The 21,392-nt window shown below is 37.1% G+C and overlaps 2 long non-coding RNA genes across 2 annotated transcripts in view; one reads left to right on the top strand and one right to left on the bottom strand.

The window, feature by feature from the left end:
- Positions 1–21,392, top strand: part of LOC106041018 (uncharacterized) — a 271,322-nt gene that overhangs the window by 168,023 nt on the left and 81,907 nt on the right. The gene's annotated exons all lie outside the window — the stretch shown is intronic.
- Positions 206–19,947, bottom strand: LOC136791135 (uncharacterized). Its single transcript, XR_010832489.1, has 3 exons — positions 19,007–19,947; positions 4,474–4,690; positions 206–941 (listed from the first exon to the last, which is right to left on the bottom strand). It is a non-coding gene; the product is annotated as an uncharacterized lncRNA (long non-coding RNA).

Genomic DNA, 21,392 nt, shown 5'->3' with positions numbered 1-21,392 from the left:
TTTTGACCATCAGGAAAGACCAGCAAAACAGAAATACTTTGTTTTTCAAATGTTCTGCTTTTAAATGAAAGAGGAGACTTGCAAAGGAAAACAGGCCTATTGCCATAGTGAAGGCCTGCTACGTACATTAACAAAAAAAAAACCAATCCGGACAAGGCAGTTTCAATCAGTTTTGGCATTTATTTTTGTCTCCTTTTATTCAAAAAGAGACAAAAGTCAGACTATATGAAGATATTTAAGTGGCCCAGTGAGAAACAGGACTAAATTCTGACTAAAGGTCTATGAGAGAGAAGGGCTTTGCAGCGCCCCATCATAAGCCATGACACCAATCAAAATGCACACAAATAAGGATTAATTAAAAAACAAACAACAAAAAAAATCAACAGAAAAAAAAAAAAGACAACACCAGGTCTGGGGAAGTCACGTGTCACCTGTAACCACTGACTACCACTAAAACAGTAACAAAAATCTGAAGATATAAGCAAATTTTTAGCTACCTCATTTCCTCTTCCTTTTTTTGTTTCTGAGTGTGGGAGAGTGTCTTCTGATTTAAGGAACAAGTGTCAGAAATCTTCTTTGTTCTCTTTGCTTTCAGTTTCTCCTCTGAAAGTACAGTGATGGAGAGTGACTAGAACCTTTCCAGAGGGTGCAACAGGTGGTAGGGTAGCCCACGGTTTGTCCTCACACCAGCCTGAAGCTCTCATCAATATAAGCCCATAATGCAAGGATTATCTTTTATTTCTCCCTTTTTTTTTCTTTCCCACAAAGCCAGGCAATGTCCAAGAAGACTTCTTACCATTCTTTCTCAGTGAATTGATTTGTTTGTTTGTTTTTTTAAATCTACAGCCTCTGCTTTTAATTAAAGCTTTAAATTTTCCCCTTTGATGATCATCACCATCACTTTCCCCTCTTCTTCTTGATTCTCGTTCCTTCTACATCTCCTGGAAGGGAAAAAAGGAAACCACTTGACATTTTCTACCTTTTTTCCCATTGCAACTAGTTTAATCTTTAGAACTGTTGCTGCCTCTGCTTCTCTTTATTTCGTTTTCTCACAGTTTATCTTAACTAATACCCATCTGCTCTTCAGAGGAACAACCTTGCTCATCTTGCTGCTAGTGTCCTGGACATCTATACATAATTTAGCGTCCAAATCCCACAAGCATTTGGGTTTCTGCTTAGAATCCATGATTTACAACAACAAACATCTCCATGCCTATACATATTACAGCTAAGCCTACTGAATGCAGACTGGTCCATTGACTATTTCACTGTTTAATACTTGGTTTTCTGGTAAGTCATTTTGAGAAACTTTAGGTCTGTATACCTGAAGTGATATCTAGATGTTTAAAGCTTCCATGAACTGCTTCATGAACCTGTTCCTTTATCTATGTTATATTGAAAATTTGCCATAGTGACAAATCCAGCCAAACTAATGAAAATTTATAACCTCTGTTCATAACAACTGTTTTCTGAAGTCAAGGTTTATTTTTTTCCATAAGCTGATAGTCCCAAATAAACACACTAATAGAAGATATTACCTATTTGTAGGTAATGTGTTAATAGAAAACAAGGTCTGTACATTTGTCGTATAATTTATTCTCAATAACACAAGTATGTCTTTTTTTCTCTTTGAACCTCTAAACACGCTAAAAAAGAACAACATCCTATTAACAGAAAGGACTTATATTCACATTCCTGCTGTCTACTGAGTTTTCCCTGAAACCTTCTTGGCTTGCCTATTGGTGTTGGATAACACCACATTTTGTTAAAGATCTGTGAAATGTTTCCTAAGATGTTACATAGTGTATTTTTTATTTTTTATCTTTTTTTTTTTTTTAGACAGGGCGCTTTACAAAATCTTCTTGGCTTTGCATAGGTGATAACAAGAAAGAAGAATAATGAGATAAAACCTCTTCTTTCAGTTTTTTTTTATTTGAAGAACAAATTATTTCATAGATCCTCATTAGTTATTCCCATGGATTGTAATGACAGGGTGCCAACTTTCACACTTTAATCAGGTTAATTAATCAGGTAGTAATGAAATTGGGTGATACCTGCATGTTGGTGTGCCACAGCTCCTAATAATGTGCTTAAATGTCTGTAAACCTGAAAGGATGTTTTCAACTTCAGCTCTTCTCAGCACTGCATAAATAAATGCTTGCTAGATAATAGGCAAACTATTTTTAAAGTCACACTTCTGTTACCGTTATTACTAATGTCACGTAAAGTAGATTTTGATAGTTAACCTGTTTTTAAGAACATAAAGGGACACCAAGAAAGCTGGAAGACCTCACAATTGATGTATTTATTTTCCTTCTATCCACTGGCCATATGTGTTAAATATCTTTAATGCTATTCCTTTCTTCTGCCAAAAAAAAAAAAAAAAAAGGACTGACATACTCTTTTACGATTAAATCAATGCAGAAATTCTATCAAGTAGAAGAACCAACATTAACAAGTAGCACATGTACAAAAGAAAGGAAAAAAATTTTTTTGGGAAAAAAAAAAGAGGTTCAGGTATGAATATTTGTGTGAAATGCCTAATTGAAGAAATATCTTAATAGTATTGAGAGGAATTCCATTGAACTAACCTTATCTTATGTCCAACTGTGTTGGAAAGTGTAGAAAGAAATGGTTGAGCTTCATTTTTACATTTGAAGGTCTAAGATACACGTAGTCAAATTATTTACGGCAAATAAAATATTCCACAAATTTTTTCTTTTATTTTTTTTTTGCTTGTGATTTGCTCACATAGCTGTTCTGTTTTCTATGAATAATTTTTATTATTTTAAAATATTTACTAGATAGTTTATACAAATAAATGATGGGCTTATTCATGCACTGATCATTTCTCCTAGTCATTGTTTATACACAATTTGTCATCAAAATCACATGGGTATTGTATTCATTCCTTTACTGGATATTTGATTGTTTTTAAAATGGAAAACAAGGATAGAAAGTGAGTGAAGAATAATAAATAAAGTCTTTACTCATATGAATTTTTGAGCAAATAAGCATTTGATCCAAACTTCAAAGGTCTTGCAAATATTTGTATGAATAAACGAGTCAGGGCTCATCTGAACACTTGCAGAGAGCAAATAACATCACCCCACAGAAAACAGCAGAGCAAATTTCCAAGACATATTTGTAGAAGTCATTTTCAACAAGTATTTTAGATTGTTTGACCACATATGTCCTAGTATTTACTCACACTGAGCAGGTTCTGAGCTTGAAAGCACCTTCAAAACACATTCAAATAAGTTTGAATGTAAACAAAATTCATGTATTGTTTTAGTTTTTGTTTGTGTGTTTGTTTGTTTTAATTTTTTTTTTTTACACATCTTTTTATATTCAGGTTAATTTCTGAGACACCTTTTGTAAGCCTAATAGAAGATTTCTGCAAAAGTTGGTTGACTGATGAAAAACTCTTCTATGGAAAATGCTCTAGTGCACTTTTGTGATAACTTTTTTATCCCTATTTTTTTTTTTTTTTGGTTTAGGGAGAATTGCTTTTTTTGCTTGATTTTAACAAGAGTTGGGAAAGAGTTTTTTTCAGTTGGGAAAAAAAAAAGACTTTTTTGGGATAGAACGCAATAGTGATGGGACTACTGGGAACTCAACAAGTAATTGATAAATGCAATAAGTAAATGGCAGCTTAACCCTCAAAAAAAAAAAAAAAAAGTAAGTTCTCAGGACTAGGTGGTCTAAAAAGATTAAACTCTACTCAGCTAGGGTATTCTGAATAACCAGTGCATCTCAACCCTGCATCTCCCACTTCTTTTATTTTACACATTACAATTACCAGCCATGATCTTCATTCATGACTTATTGTGGGTGACAGGCCATAATCCTCATTCATGACCAGCTATAGCAAAAAGAAAAAAAAAAAAAGGCACAAAACAAAAGCCCTTCATGCTACTTAGAGGGAACATGACATTATGCAGAGTTTTCCTCATCTTAAGACCAATACAGAGATATAACAAATGCCACAGCAGAGATGCTTTTAAAGCATTTGTTTAAAAAAGATGCAGCTTCCCTAAGTTGTTGTTGTGGGGAAGAGAAAAAGCAGGGTAGGATTACAAACATGTATATCATTACTGCAACTGCATTCCATTTATTTTCCTTTGCAAAATAAATTACATAAATGGGGTTTGTATTGTTAGCTATTCTTCATCCAGAGATTGGGATAATTAGGTTTCAAATACGGTGATGTTTTAAAACACATTTAATTTAGTAAAATTGGTAAGGAAGCTACTGCAATTAAAAATAAAGGACAAAAGTTTCTTTGCCTTCCTGGGTAATTTGGGGTGAATTTAGACTATGGCATTAGAAGTACAAAAGGTAACTAAAAATGCCATTAAATGAAATGTTCCAAGTCCAAGCAATTTCCTTCTTAACAGAAAGTAAAATGCAAACAGAGATTACTAAAACCCTGCTGTGTTTAATTTAAGTGTATGTAAGCCTTTTACTCACAGTTATTTTGTCTGGAGATAATCATGTAGATCCTCAGTGGTCAGAGCTGTGAAGCGTGTGTTGTCAAAAGTTGCTCACTCTTTGATTCCCCCTCGCTTCTGTCAGCCATGGTTCACATCATGCAAGCTCAGCTCATTCATCTTCTGACAGGGTGGGATTCTCCCATTTCTGTCTCCATCAATTTGTTCCTGTCGCCTCTGGATTGCTTGCAGAAATACTGGAAAAAAAAAAAGTGTGTGAGTTGTGTGTAAATTATTATTATTATTTATATGGCTAACAGTAACGTACTGTAGGCATGGAGCATATTATCTCTTGCAGCGTGGCAGCAACAGGCAGTGGTAGGTTTTCAAACTAAAGGGAAAATTCAGCATTTACCATAGACTCATTATTCTACAGGAATGAAAGAGCTGGAGATGGTTTAGATACACAGCCATACAGTGACAAAGGCTGTGTTCTGGAGAGGTTTGATATGGACATCTGAGAAGCAATTACAGGCAGCAAGAAATTAGGGGCCGGTGCCTACGATGTGGTCCTCTCTAGGGCAAGGAAGTCAATGGGGAGTTTTGCCTGCAAAAACAGGTGTTGCGTGGGAATTTCTTTTGTTGCGGAGATATTTTGTATTGATGCTTTATATTGGTACCTTGTATCAGGTCTAAAAGTGCTCCAAGAGAATTGATTTTTTGTTGTTACCCAGTGCTGGAAATTTCTTGATTGGTAACAAAGCGTTAGGATGCAGACTCTGCTCAGACGGTCACTATTGCTTCCTTAGGGAACAGAAATTGCATTTATTGGGAGGCAGTGGAAGCAGAGTGGATGCAAAATGCTTTACATTTGCCAGTCGCGGACTGTTGAATAATTACAGGGATGAGCCAAAGGCTGTGATGCATCAAAGTCTGATGTGCTCCTCTGCTGGCAAAGGCAAAATTGCAGTACCCCAGAAGTCAGGATTCAAAATGAATCCAGGAGATTTAATGGTACATCCTGTCCTGTGCTCTTAGATAGCACCTCAGACCCATCAGATGCTTGCGGCTTGCTTAGTTACATTGCCTTTCATCTTCATAGCATTTCAATATTTCCACTGCTGAAGCTGCCTATGGATTTTTCAGGTAATTGTAAAAAAGAAACATAGTTTTAGGAGCTCAGCTCCGTTGGGACTGGAATGAAAAGACAGTGCACCAAGTGGTGGTCAAGCAGGTGGTTCTCCAACATATATTTGCATTTCATGTAATAACTTCCTGTTCCTTTACTCACACAAAGCATGTTGTGCCCTCATGTATTGATCATCAAACAAGTGAAACACAATTTACTCATCTCCGTTATATTTTATAGCAGCAGATGAAGTGTACTGAAAGTATGCCTTCCTGTATATGTTTATTTCTACTCATATCTGTACTATGCCAGTCGATTTGCAAACTGAAAAGGAAGAACGTTTCAGTGTCTCACTAAGTAATGCCTTGTAGAAGGATGGAGAGCTGGTGCAGGGAGGGAACATGCCTTATCCCGGTACAGTTAAACTAATTGTAAGCCAGTTACATTTGTTATGAGTTGTGGTAATATCAGCATATAACGTGCAAAGCCATGAGTGCAGCTGTTTTTGTAGGCTACATATTATTTAAGCTGTCCATTACACCTTCCCGTAGGGACTGTGGAGAGGAGTAGTCCTTCAGAAGCCTGTTATTTTGGCAATGTCAACACCATCACAGGGACAGCCGGTAGTGTTGTTGTGTGTGGTTCTCCAAGAAGTGAGATCAGAGCCTCTTCTGGTGCCTCTGACTTAGGTCTTGAACCACACCAGGACTGAGTGCTCAGCATCGCTGCCCTGGGCCTCAGGGTGCAGGCTGGGCACCTGGGGAAAGTCAGCTGGGGGAACGTTAACTTCCCATTGTCTCCAACACTTCTCAAAGGCAACTCCTTCCAACCAGGCTCAAGTTCTTGGGCATCTTTCCTGAGCAAGGCAGCAAGGATCCTTTTAATAGAAATGTTTCTTTGTGTGTGTTTCATTACTATTATCATAATTGTTGAACACGGTGATGCTCCAATATTAAATAAAATCTTCACATTTTCTTATACTCTCTGTTGTCCTTGGCTTGGACAGGGAATTAAGCGACTCTGACAAGTCCGGTTCTTTTAACATCAGAGTAATCAGAGAGAGACTGATGGCAATTACCCCTCTGTGGGGAAGAACCTCTGCGGGGAGGTGCCAAGAGCCCTGTTCTGACTTCTGTGATGTGCTCTGGGAAATTCAATGCAAATTATCTGGATACAGTGCAAGGTCTGGCTCTCCATTTCACCTGGCCTGACTTTTGCAGCTCAATGCCACACCATTACTCCTACTTGGGAGACAAAAAGCCCAAAAAAAAAAAAAAAGAAAAGAGAATTGGTGTATAAATAGAAAACAATGGCAAAATCTGCATTAGATTAAGTGGTTATAGCACAATCCTAAATAGGCACACTTATTTTTTTTTCCTCCAAGTTTTTTATTTCCTTTAATTTTTTATTTTATTTTATTTTATTTAGCTTGTCTGTGAATAGATCAGGACAGCTTAGCTGCACTAGATCCTTCTTCCACCAGCTTCTCGATGCTTTGGACAGGAGACTTTTATTACTTATAGTCATTTTTCCTGTAGCAATGAATCTGACAGCAAAATTGAACAGAAACACAGCTTCTATAGCACACCAGCTCCCTGGCACGAGGAGACAAACCGAACATATGCAATAGCTGTTTGTTAACTAAAGAGTAGCAGAATTCAATGTGAAATCTGTCGGGGAACTCTAATGTCTTAATATCAGAGACGTCCTGTAGAAAGATGATTTTGTCAGCGGGACAAAATCCTATTGATCTAGCTGCTGTGAGCCAGTGCCATTTTTTCACTTTTTTACTTTTTTTCTTTTTTTTTTTTTTTTTTATGTGTGTGTGTGTGCAAGAAGAAGGGCAGGCAAGTAAAATAGTTTCATTCTTTCATGAAACATTATGATTGTGGTTATGGACAGGAAAGATTTCTGTGCCTGTGCTGGGATATTGTCATGATAATTTTGCAGGGAAGAGTTACGGTGTGTGTCAATGGAAGGAAATGCATTTCTGGCAATTAAAAAGAAATCATAAATGCTTTCAAAGTACACAGAATATTATGAATCCTTTGCCAACCTTTTAATATTAAACAGAGAAGTATTGTGGGAGATATGATTTTATATGGTGCAATCTCTGTGCTATTATTTTTGTCTATGCGTGATGGTCATCTGAGCCCTGTTGCTGGATTTTCATGATGTATTTTACTTTTGTAGAGATTTGACAGGAAAGCTAGTATCTGAATTCAATTATCTGCTAGAGAATGCAAGCCACTTGTGTGTTTCAGGAAGATTTTGGATTGTTATCAAGATTTGTCTTAACCATAAACTACTAGTTTACCAAAAACTAAACTTGGAGGAGAGTTAAAGATTAAGGTTAGGAAATGATCACAAGTACCAGCGACTACCTTTAATCATAGCCTAGTTTGCCAAGAAGAATTTCCTTGGTATAATGTCTTTTTTGTACAGAATTATAGAAGATTATAGGCTCCTTTACTTAAGAAAAGTCTTGTTATTTCCCAGCATAAAATGTTATTATCTACCTGATAAGTATTGTCTGCATGAAAATGTGAGTGATGTACCATAACAATATTGCTTTTCATTAGATCACATATCATTAGGCATGTTAGGCTTATTTGTGTTAACCTAAAAATAAAAAATAAAGAAAAAAACAAAACACTGTGTATAGTTCTGGAAATGAGGTTTTACAGAATGATATGAATTATGGTTATGTGCAGACACTTGGAATAAAACTTTCTGAGGAACTTTAAAAAAAAAAAGTTACAATATCTGAAGTTTATAAAAAGCACCAGTTTAGAATTAAAGCAATCTTGTCCTTGCGGCCACCTTTCTTCCCCTTGGTCTCCACTTGGCTCTTAGAAAATGTTTGCAATGATGGAAGTCAGAGCAATGAGTAGCTGATCGTGCCAGGGAACTCTAGCAGATGTCATGTGAAGAACTTGCTCCTCTTTAATTAAAGTGAGGATTACAATCAGCTTCTGGATGCTTCACAAACTACCTTTTCTCTTTATCAGAAACAGATGTCTCCCCCTCATCATAGACACCTAAGACTCCGGATAGCTGAGCTGTCTAATATTCTTAGAATTAGATAAGTTTACACCAAATTCTGCTCCTTTCCAGATATTCCCTGTCAAAATATTCTTTGTCAGTCTTCAAATGCCTCTTTGCTCAAATTGTCATTTTCTGAATCAGAGAATTGCTTGGATCACTGTTGAATAGCTGGTTAAATTGCTCATTATGAACAATTTTCTGGTAAATGTTTTTTATATTTAGGAACCAATCCTGATTTCTGTGAATGGCCTAGATATTTTTAGATCCTTCACAAACATTAGCTGTAGGTGTTCACATATTTTTCATTTTGACTGTTTCCTATTCATCTTTGATTCTTCATGCATGCTATTGGTCTCCTAAGACACATGATATTTCCCCCTCTCTTCTTGATTAGATCATTGAAGCTTTTTTTAAAGAGGGGAATAATTAATAGTGCTTAGTGAATAATCAAATGAAAAGGCAATTAATGAATAATGCACACCCCGCACGAATTTCCAGACATAGATCATCTGTTAATTTTGTGCAATCTTTTGAATTCACATACATTTTCATTCATAAACTCATGGTCACATGTGTATGCAGGGCTTGAATGTTGCTAGCCAATGAATGACAGAAAAGCAAAATCAGCAGATTTCTTCTCTCAAACACACACAAATTAGCCATTTCATTGTTCCAGTTTTTCTTGCTAGGCTTTTGTGACTCAGTTTTTCTGTTCTCATCATCACCTCCAGAAGCATGCACTAAGGCAACATGTTTTACAACGTGTTGTGCAGCCACTGGCTATCTGCATGTGCTGTGCTGGAGTTCCAGGAATCTTGTGGTTGCTGGTAAACCTGGGAAACAGCACTGGGCCAGGAGCTGCCTAGGAGTGTCTAAGAGCGTCTTTGATTTGCAGTTCTTGCCTTTAATAATGACTGTTCTCATTGCACTGTGGATTCCCTGCTTTGTGATGCAAGGAAGCTTTAAAGTTTTGGTGTGTGTTTTGTTGTCGTTTTTAATTTCCTCTTATGTGCAGCAAGGTAGAGAACTGGAAAGGCTTAAAATGTATTTTAGAAAATGATGCTGCACTAAATTTTTCATATTTAATCGTGCAGTGTAGGAAGGGTTTAGCATTGCTCACTTGACTTCACCATCTCTCTCCTACCTACTCTCTAGAGGTTGAAATGTGGCCTGTAGTTTACAGAACCACTTCTGAATTTAGGGATTTAGGAGAACTTCCCAGCCTTCCAGTCAGCCCAGGGGTGCTAAGCCCCTGCAAGCTGGGTGCAGCACAGCACCCACGGGCCATCCATACCTGGGGAAACCCTGCCCAGGCTCAAGCCTGGAGCAGATCCAGGCTGAGATGCCAGTTAAGCATTTGAGGACTGAAGTTACAGCTTGGAGCCTAAGTCCATGTTGGCAAAGCTCTGACTTCTGAGTACTTTAATGAATTTGGCCCTACATACACTGTTTGGGATAAAATAAGCCACTAAGGTATAAATTAAAGCCATTCTTGCTGGCTCCCAGACGGAATATGTTTCATGGGTTGTCTTTCTTCTTGTCTTTATATGGATCTCTCCAAACCTTAAAAAAAGTGGGAACCCACTGTAAAATCTGTATAACACCAATAGATACACCTTTTTCTTTCCTGTTTCTTTAAGATTTCCATATTTTTACACCCTTGAATGTGACAGAACAAAAGCCAAAACTTGTGCCTTTTGCTCGGTTGAGTTTTAAGACTTTGGAGTAAAATTGTATATAGTTCTCCACTCTTCAATGATTTTATGAAAAATATATGGCAAAGCTTTAAAATCCAAATAGAATATACTTTGGAACTTTATTAGTTGTGACTAATCCACACAGCCTTGAATGTAGATTATAGTGAATTACGAGTAGACAAGTTATAGTTTTCTTATCATGCTCATCTAAATGAACAATATTTTATTAATACAATAAAAATATAATGAACAAGTAGATGAAGTTTGTTCATTTTAACTGACAATAAAAACAATGTTAGTATTGCCAATGCTGTTCACTCATTTACTTCTGTTGGCCTGAAGTTGTATGTGTATTTATGTGAGTATACTCATGTATATATGAAGTGTACATGTAAATAGATACATATACATATTTCTTTTTGCTATTTTAGTTGTAATTCATATCTAGTAAGCTGCAGTTTATTATAAGGTTACTGAAGACAAACTGTTCCATTTCCTCTATTATCCAAATAGAATGGTTTATGGTCAGCCTGGTCAGGATCAAATTCAAATGGCCTCAGAGTTCAAAGGAATGGGGATGACTAGAGCAAACCATTTTTGTAATCTGTAAATTCCATTTCTACAAAAATAAATTGGCTAGAGTTTGTAAGGGGTAAGGCAAGATTTTGCAAGGACAAGAGAAAAGACAGCATTTTGTCTCTGTCTCAAGACAGAGAGTGCATATTTGTAAATGAGTTCATTTTACAGTTTCAAAGGGTTTAGGGTTGGTTTTGTTCTTGTTGTTTTTGCTTTGTTTTGTTTTGTTTTTCCCTTTTAATTGCTTAATGTTCAAATATGTGTTTCACATGTATCTGTACCACTGCCATGAGGGTATATGAGCTCTGATCTAAATCCCAGCACAGTGATGTGGAGTCTTTCCATTGGGTTCATACAGGGACACTCATACACAGAGAGGTGAAGGAGCTGTGTGGAGTCCCTAAGGTTTGGTTGTTATGTGAGAATATACATATTCAGGAACCATTCCTGGCAATTCACCAAGGGTAGGACCAAGGCAATGAGTTATTTCCTACTGAGAGAAATCTACTGCACTACCTGAGGTCTTGGTTGGTGTTTGGGCCACTTCAGAAGAAGGAACCAAGATGATGTGACTTCTTGCCTGAAAGGCGTTTCTGAGCTGTGCCTGTAGAAAGTGCCTAGACTGTATAAGTGGCTGCATGCAAGTGCATCAGTAAATGCTGCTTTCATGGCTATCAACCTGTTATTCGGGTACCTATTCCACCCATCTTACAGATCCTGTCTTCCTGTCTTCAAGTTTATCCCTGCAAACCCTCACCCCAATATATACTTTTTTTTTTTTCCTGCAATAGAAAAGTGGGAAAATAAGTCTTATTTCTACTTGTCTAAACAAGATGATGAGTTGTTCTTTCTTCTTCTGTGCCTGGTCTCAGACCTGGAATAGGGAGTCTATCAGATAGGGAGATAAAATCAGGATGCTGTAGAGAGAAGACTTATCTCAGAGGGAATTCTCAAAGAGATGTCTTACAACCCAAAGGAAAGTTCTTTATTGAACAAAATCTTTTCTGAGGCCTGAATGACTCTTTTGGCCTTCTTCATGAGCATGGAGGAGAGATACCTTTGCATTGCTTTTGACCAGAATGATTCAAGCTCCAGTGTTTAATATGTGTGTGTGTCAACGTAGAGCATAGGAGTCTAGCTCCTACACCACGATCTAACTCTTTCAGACACTGTGCAAAAATAGAACCAAAGATATTGTGTATTGGACAAAGAACAGGAGAAGGGATTTAATTGTACCATTCGGGGGGCTGAGCAATATGCACTATTGCGATATGCAATATGTGGTGTGCTGGCTCTGCAGCTCTGCTCCACAAAGACATATGAGCTTGGGGGAGCAAGCAGCCCATCCCTGACAGCACCGAAGTGCTGGTCAGAGAGAGGTCAGGCCCCACAAGAACACAGACAAAAATGTAGATTTCCAAAGGATAATCCTGCTAAAAATGTTGGCATGTACAGATTGTGAGTGCCAGAGCTAGGTGCAAGTTTAATGAGGCAGGAGCATGGAGGATCACTTTTTGAGAATAGGCTCCCCAAATTTGCTTGTGGCTCCCTCAAGGCATCTCTATTCTTTTGTGTATTTAGCTTGTGAGAACATCCCTTTGAGCTTGTCATGTTGATTGATGGTTGCTGTTGTAACCTATCAGATTGCACTTGGTCTGTTGATATAAAATATTATTCTGAAAGCAAATTAGATCTCTTCTTAAGGTGTTATGCATTCAGAACTTCTTCAAAAGTTGCACAGTTAAGCCATCTGCAACATACAGGGATTTTAAATATAAGATGCTCCTTTATGGACTTTACACCATTGTATTGCAGAGTTTATAATAATGGTCTACAAACCTGGAAAATTAAAGGACCCTCAAAATGCTAATATTGTTAGTAATAATACACATGGAATTACAGTGTTTTTTTGTTGTTGTTGTTTTTTTCCCTGACTAATTTCGGGCTTCCTTTGAAACTATACAAGAAGGCAAAAGAAGGAAAAAGATGTTAACATTTTGGAAAAAAAAAAGTCTTTGAACAAAGAAACTTTACAATGCAGTTGAAAGATATTTTTGAAATATCTGGGACCTAACTATTGGTATCCTACTATAACTAGTAATTATTGCTCTGTTTAGCTAAGTATTTCTTTTTCTTTATATAAATGAATAAGAATAAAAGGATAAGAATAAGAATAAAAATGGATTGTAAAAATGCTTTCATCCCAAGATATTTTGCTTTCCGCTAAGTCTCATGTATGAGGTTTTTCAGGCTTAAAATTTCTTGAGGTGGGTTAAACACTACCAAGATTCACATCTTACAAGCAAGGTACCAGCATGTATGCCCTTAGCTAGCACCTATTGAAGCTAATACGAGCTGAGCTAGCACAAGTTGATTTATGAAAAATGGAGATTTTTCATCCTAACACCTAATGACTACTGTAGGAATCTGCCCAAGATAAAAAAAGTGTGAAATATGCCTTCTAATTTATAATGCAGATTTTTGCATAACGGAATCAAAACTGTTATCCTGTTGTGAATGTAACATCAGAGTAAAATAACAAGCATTTTACCAGTTAACATGCAAGCTAATGTGACAAAAGCATTTTTACATTCATTTACAGAGTGACTATCACCCTAAAGAACTCTTGGGAGATAAATGAAACAAAACAAAACAAAATAAAACTTTAATCATTTCCATAACAAAAATTAAACAACTGTGGCATACACAGGGAGGTTAGAAGGGAGAAGAAAAGGAGAAGGGATAAAGAAAGAAGGATGACTAAAAAAACTACACTAAAATTCAACAAAGGCTGTCGTGTCAAGAAAACAATGGTGAAAAATTACTCATTTCTCAGGAGAACAATCGTAATGAGAATGGGAAACTGGTACTGAACCAATTCTCTTCACAATCTTCAGATCTTAATCATGTGATCCTCTTAGGATGCCAGAATCTAGTTTTCCTAAAGGCCTGTATAAGCATGTTCAGTGGAAAATCTATCTACCAGCAGGTGTCTTTTAACTTTATTTTGTCTTCAACATCAAATAAAGATTAGAAGAATGGCATGAATTAGTTGATAAGTATTAGGAAAGCAGGTGAAAAGCAGGAGGATTGTGTCACAGTAAGGTTTCCAGCTTATCCACAGGCTGCAGCATTTAATTAGGGAGTTGGCCCTATCTTTCTGTTGGGGAATATCGCTCGTTCAAAGCTCATCTTAATAAAAAATGACCAAAGATTAAATTGTATATATAGAACTTTGAATTTGGGATGCAACATTAAGTCATAATGAGCTTAATGAATTAATTGCATGAAGGTCTGCAGTGGGTAACTAAAAATATAACTGATGAGTTACAAAGCAAACAGTTTTGCTAGGAGCATCAGGCCACTCTGATTATTTCAAGGGGAATATGGCTATGCACAGATCATTCTGGGGCATTTTTCCTTGAAGAGGCAAACAATTTTTTATTAATTAATTAATTAATTTATTTATTGTCTGTATACCCAGCAGAAGGAAAAAGGAAAACCAAGTTATTTTCCTTTTTCTTCTAACCTTATATATATTCCTTTATTCCTCTCTATCTTCCCACTACACTGACAAGTTGGGTATATTAATTGAGAAAGTGATTCAATAAGGTGGATTTAAACACAATATTTGTTTTGGCTAATAACACAAAAAAGCAACTATATTCCATGCAAAACTTATAAAGATTGTTTTACCAGAAAACAGGCCTTGTAATATAAACAATATATATTAAAAGGAGATGGCAGGACATAAATATATAACTGAAGCCATTACTGCCAAGTCTAACAGCGGGATATAGCAGCTTAGTGTACAAATTGTTTCAAACTATAGAAGTGCAATGGTAAGCCTGTTTTATTTTAGGAAGCAGAATATTTTCATTGGGTACTAGATATATTTGGGTACTTGGATTTGAAAGGACTGAAGAGTTTCAAAATGAGAATAAAATCCATATGTTATTATCTCACTATAAGATAAAAGATGTAAATAACCATGTTTGAATATCTGTAGTAGTAAACCTGTGATCGTTATGCTTCGGTTGTAGGAGATAGCAAAGGTGAAGTTTTTTTGCCACGCATAGCACTGGCACTAGCCTAGGAAAAAAGAGCACAAGTGTAGTGTGCTGAGCAGCTTCCAAAAGAAGTTGATCACAATTAACATGTGCAAAATATCAGCGACCATGAATAATAGCAGAACCGAAGCTTTTCCTTAAAAGCACATGTTTAATAAAGACATTTCTACTCCACCTGCCAATTTGCATAAATACCCCTTATCCTCTGGGGTGTTCCTGCTGCTGGAGAGTGGCCAGTGCGAGGGAGCTGCGTGGGTGGGGGTGGCTCTCCTCCTGAATGTGATCAATGAACTCAATTACAACCCCATTCCGGGGACTTTCAGCCTTAGTTTACAATGATACATAGATGCCGCCATCCCTGACACTTCTCCCAAAATCTCTTCAATAAATAAAAGGATACTGGAGAGCTCTGATTTTGTTTCTTTTTTTTTTTTTTTCCTTTTTATTTTTTTTTAACAGCTCTTCTGGGTCCCCAGTTGATTTTCTTCGCAAGGTTAGTTGCTAATACATTCCTAGCACCCATGCATTATTAATGCTCACCGCTCTCCAAGGTGGCAGTGACAAATAGGGAGCAAAATTCACTGACTAGTGGGGAATGTACTTTTTAGTCATGCTTGAATTTTTCAATCCATTCTGCTTGTTGAGGATTTTTCTGTAGAGGTACTGTAGCAAAATATGATTTTTATTTATTTATTTATTTTTCAAACCTAAGAAGCACTCTAGTAACCAGTGGAAAGCTTATGAGTCAGGGCTTTTCCCAGGAGGCTTTGAGGGGGAGTAGTGCAAAAAGTACCTTTGATGTTTCCAGTAGCATGGAAGTCATTGTTTTTCCTCCCATGTAGTAAGTGGCAGTTTTGACTGCAAATCGACTATGCATGCAGTCAAGTAAATTATAATATTTTAACTAGGCTGTGCATGCCAGCTGTAGCATTCCCAGAAATAATACCAAGTGTGTATCATGAGAAACATTGATTTTTAATGTGCAGATTTGTTTCTTCAGATATAAAACTCTATTCATTTTGCAATATAAAGAAGCAATCTGTGAAATACATTCTTAGACTGTTATCAGTTACTATAAATCCCACTAGTAGTACTAGCACACTTGTTTAATTCAGAATTACTTCATTTAAAGTATGATTTTGTGCATGTGGTGGAGGTGCTGAAGATTTGGCAAATACTTCTTCAACAAATAGCTGACTGTAAATATTAGGCTAATTCTTCCTAACGTTTAATAGAGGGATAACTCACTGGGCAGAATAATGAATTCTTTGCTAATGGCTGTACATGAGGGATTAACACCTCCATGTTGCCATCCACAAATGCACTAAAAATATGTATATGTCTATTTTGGTGATTTTTGATATTTGTCCAGTTCTGGACTGTATGCATAGCCTCATTCAGGCATCCTTGGAGCAAGCCTTGCTTTAAGACAATAGTCAAGAAACTGTCCTAAGTTAGAGCCAGGGACCATCGCTTTAGGATCACACATTTTTTCCCCTCGTTGAGAGAATTCAAGGATTAAACTACTGGTCTTTCCCATGCTTGTACTTTCCCCTTTCCCTGAAATCTGGGTTACAGTGTGGCTTTCCTCTCTTCACTGTTGACCTAAAGCTGGTAGATGATTTATACATACAGTTATAATAAATATCCAGGGCCCTTACTGATGGGCTAGCACTTGAGGCTACCTTGGTTTTGTGTTTGTTATCTGAGCCACTGCACCTACACTGAGGTTTGCAGCTGCAAGTTCATGCAAAGGAAAAAGCTGTTATGGTGCAAGTGGGAGCTTAAATTATGTCACTTAGGAGGATACATGGGGAACTGGAGACCAGTAATTTTGAAGTAAGAGCAGGAAAAAGATTATAATTTTTAACACTGATTCACAAAGATAAAAATGAGTTTAGGGTATGAAAAAAAAAAAAAGCAACACAGAATTCTCCTATTCTTATACATCAAACTAAACACAAATACATTTTAATATTTGTCAGAAAGGCTTTTCCCAGAAGGGGATTTTCTTTCCTGGTCCCCAGAAGAAGTCTTCCACATTCCTCAATGCTTCCTTCACAAAGCTATATTTCTCCTGTGTTTCCCACTCTCCCAGCTTCCACATTCCTCGTCATCCCCACGCAACCACTCTTTCCACCCCGTAACATCCAGCCAGTACGGCAGGGAAATTGTGGGGAACCACAGCAGATGGAGAAGGCTGTGAGGAGGCATCAAGAAACACAAAGTACAAGGAGGAGAAGGCAACTGTCAATGAAAGTACTGGATTTCTGTATGGAGTGAGGGGAAATTCCTCTCTCTCCCATGCAAATCTATATGGCTTCAAGGCCTTCCCTAAGGCTGATGACTTTTTTTTTCCCTTCTGTGATACTTTCATGTATTCAGTGCAAAGCCACATGCATATTGAAACTCGGTTTTGGGACAATCACAGTGCATTGTTTCCAACAGTGATCCATAAGAAATGCTTAAGACCTGTAAAAACAAAAGGATCACCACCATTTCAGCAGGTCTGATATATCACGGGAATTGTTAAAGAAAACAATATAAGACAAGGAGATGGGAGGAAAATGCAGAGTCAGAACGGAAAGTGAGAATGACAGGGAACAAGCGTGTGGAAATGAGGGGTGATAGCGCTCAGGGAACATTATATTAGAAAGGGGTGGAAGTGTCAGAAAGGAACCAGAGAGCAGCAGATTGGCTTAAAAAAAAAAAAAAAAAAAGTGTGTTCAGGAGATGTTGATGGAATCCATCCAACATCTGAACGACTCAATGAATAGCAGACTGTTGAAACTAGATGAGACGCTAACTAATTTAGTTCAGGCTGTCAATAATTTAAATCAGAATGTTGCTGTATTCAATGCTAATATGAAGACTCTGATTTCAGAAGCTTAAGGTTTTAAGAATCTGAAATGAATCTGTGCCATCATTTTCCAGTCATTGCTGTACAGAAATTGTTGGGGAAAAAAAATGTTATTGATTCATTATTATTGCTGTGTGTAATTTTTTAATATTTAAAGACGTTGCTCACATTTTTAAGCTATGACCTATATTATCTACTTCGGAGGGTGCCATGTATGGTGGGAAAGGGCACAGCTTCTTTAGTACTGCAATACAGCAGTGTTACATACATGGTTGGTGTAATTCCTCAATTCCATAGATCGCTGGTGTGAGGGGAAAAAAAATCAAAGTCCTGTCTTTGGCAAAGCCCCTAGCTGCTCCCTTCCAATCTGCAGTGTCAGAAAACTCAAATACTTAACAAATCCTCTCATGTCTGTTGGCTTCATTTAGCAAACGTCTGTTCAGCTATCATAGATTAAAGTAAAATATTTATTTTTAAAAATCATTTAACTCATTTTGGAGATATAGCAAATATGAGTTAAAGAGAAATTCAAAGATGGATTTTTTTAATAGTAATTTATGTTAGAGGGACACAAAGTAATGTAACTGCAGCAGAAAACAGTTTGTGGATGAGAGACTTTAGGAGAAAAAAATAAAAAATAAAATAAAAAACATTTTCCCCAAGATAAATGTCTACCAATAAAGAACAAAAACTACACAGAAAACATATTTAGGCTCTGAGTTGTATGTATAGTAAAAGTAGAAAAATCTGTGTCCAGCAGTGAGCATAAATTGCAGCATTACCATGCCAGTTCAGCACAAATATCATAACCTTAAGGTATCGCTCTCAGTACCTTTACAATGTATGATTTTCTCAATATTTCTTCCAAGGCACAAGTCTGTTGAATTCCCTTTCAGTGTCCATCTAAGCTGGATTAAGAAGATGTCAGAAGATATGGCAGAGAGATGGCCTGTGCCTTAAAAAATTCAAGATAGCGAAATATTGCAAGTACACAGCACCAGGGAAAAGCACAAACAAGGTGCTGAGATGTGGATGCATTAGAAAGCCCTGCGTTTTTTGCTATCTGTGCCATAGCACATGGCATGGACCAACCACCCGATCTGCATACGCACCAGGCTACAATGCCAAGCCCCGAGCAGCGAGGCCACATGGTGAAATGCTGCTCTGATGAAGTCAGCTGGGGTTTTGCTTACCTTGTAGGGCAACGTTTCACCATCAGGTTTGCTCCCAGACAGATGTCATATTTCCCAGCAAAAAACGAGGGTGTGGATGTGCAGCAGGCTTTTCTTATTTACACAGAGCTGCATAGATGTGTGTGGAGTTTATTAAGAGATCCAGAGAGCTAAGCATTTGAATGGGACACAATGGAACTTGGAAACCAATGGCTATGGGGAAGCGCAAAGCTGGAAGGCAAAACAAGAAACCCTTTTTGTCTTGTTTGCCTGTTTGCAGAGGCATGAGCTGTAGCTTTTGTCTTTCCTCTTTCCTCTGATGCATTGAGTCTTCACTTTCAAAACACTGTTTTATTTTCCTAGTACTTTTTTGCATTCACCTCTGCTAAGGTTCTCCTAGTGTCTATGTCATTAAGTGTGTGTTGATGTTTTTCAGAGGTGTGTTATGCACACACCGGCTGGGGAGGAAGCCTCCTTTGGAGTTTAGGCACTGTCTAAATCACTCTTCAGGACACATATTATGTGCAGGAAGAAAATACTCTTCGGGAAAATGCATAACATATTGATTACTTCCACTTCCTCATGTGTCTGCTGTGCGTACCACTGGGACCTGCTGTTCCCGTCCGGATGCCAGGACTGAGGACTCTGCCCGGTGCCCAGTGCCATTAGGTGGTTCCCTTGTTTCTTGTCACTCATGGTTCACTTGAAAGATCCAGGGTTTTCTTTCTGTTGGGTTGTTTTTAGTGCATAAAAGCTTGCTATGCATGTTCTCACAGGTTAAAAAAAAAAAAAAAAGTAATGAGCTGAAACCTTTTACAGCCATACCCGCACAGGAGGCAGACGTGTGTAGGTTTAGCCCGTGAGTCAAGAGCTCTGACAAAGCCTCGCTAAGGGACGTGGGTTATGATGACAGGATGAGGAAAATCCCGAATTCAAACCACTCGTGGGCTGAGTCACCAGCACAGGAACACAAGAGCCTCTTTCCTATAAGACCTTGTTTATACAAGAGGTGATAGTTTGGCGACACCAAAGTCACCCAGAAGACAAAACAAACAAAGGACAGGCTGCTGAGCATGCTTTGCAGAGCCAGTAAAGTATCAATGGTCAGCAGTAAATATATCCTCTCTCTTTCTGGATAGTTTGTTTGTTCTTTGTTTTTCTTCTGCTGGCAATAATAAAGTTTTGCTACCCTGGCCTATCTTGTTTATGAAGAGCAATTTATCTTACTCCCTCTGTCTTCATCACATCACGGGGACAGGTGAAGGAGCTGAATTTCCAAAGGCAGCAGCGATGCGCACCATGTATCATAGGGCATGACCTATTCCTAGCTCTGAATTTCTCATTTTTTACCAGCACATACATAGCTGTAGCCTTATTTTTCAAAGGCACTTTACTATACACATACAATTATTTAAACTGTTTATGTTTAATACAATTTAACACTGACAAATCTCTTGAAATCCTTCATATCCATATATCAAAACAGCCTGCCAAAGGAAAATCTATAATATCAGCCTATGTTATAGCTTCCAGTAGAAGATAATTCTATATCCTATGGAAGAATTCCTACAGTGATTTGAAAGATTGTTGTACAAAGATTCAAATACTGTTCTATTGATGATCAGATTTAAAAAAAAAAAAAAAAAAAAAGTAATAAAATAAAAATTATGGATTAATAATGGGATGAATGAGATATGGACCTGAGATATGGACCAGATTGTTGCCAGGGTGAGTTCAGTGGTTAAAGGATTAAATCATCCTTTTATTTATTCATTTTTTTATTATTATTATTTTCCTTAAACCATTAGTTTTTCTTATAAAGCAGTAAACATGTTTACTGAAAATTACTACTTCATGTTTATTCGAGATTGTTCTGGGCTCATAGATAATTCTGTATTTAGTTAAGTTCTGATTAGGATATGTTATACTGTTGGTAGTTTAAGAATTATACAGCCAGCCTTTCCTTTCAAAGATGAGTTACATGCAGATAAGGCATTATCAGTTCTCTCTTGTTCCATTTTTTGTATCAAAGGCTGTTGAACAACTTTGAAAAAATAGTGTTATAAAATTTAAGGTATCCAATATTAAATTCTAATAGTTCATCTATTTGTTCTTAATAGAAGAGAAAAAAAAATACTGAGAGCTTCTTCTAACTTCAGGTAGCACAAACTGGTGCATCTGAGCTGAATCATTGTGAATCCAAATTAAATTTCCATTCATGTCTCTCAAAACTTAGTAAAGACCAAAGACACGCTAATCCTGGCCAGATATCTGGCATGCCAAGTTCCATTTGGGAGATATTTTTTTCAGATGTGGAATACACTCCTGTGAACCAGGATTTATAACAGAAATGCTGACAGACAATATTGGTGATACTGTTCTAATTTATTTGTGTTGAATGGTTTTT

This window comes from Anser cygnoides, chromosome 6 (assembly GCF_040182565.1).
Source record: "Anser cygnoides isolate HZ-2024a breed goose chromosome 6, Taihu_goose_T2T_genome, whole genome shotgun sequence".
In the NCBI taxonomy this organism is placed as follows: Eukaryota; Metazoa; Chordata; class Aves; order Anseriformes; family Anatidae; genus Anser; species Anser cygnoides.
This window is presented reverse-complemented; position numbering and strand designations above follow the sequence as displayed.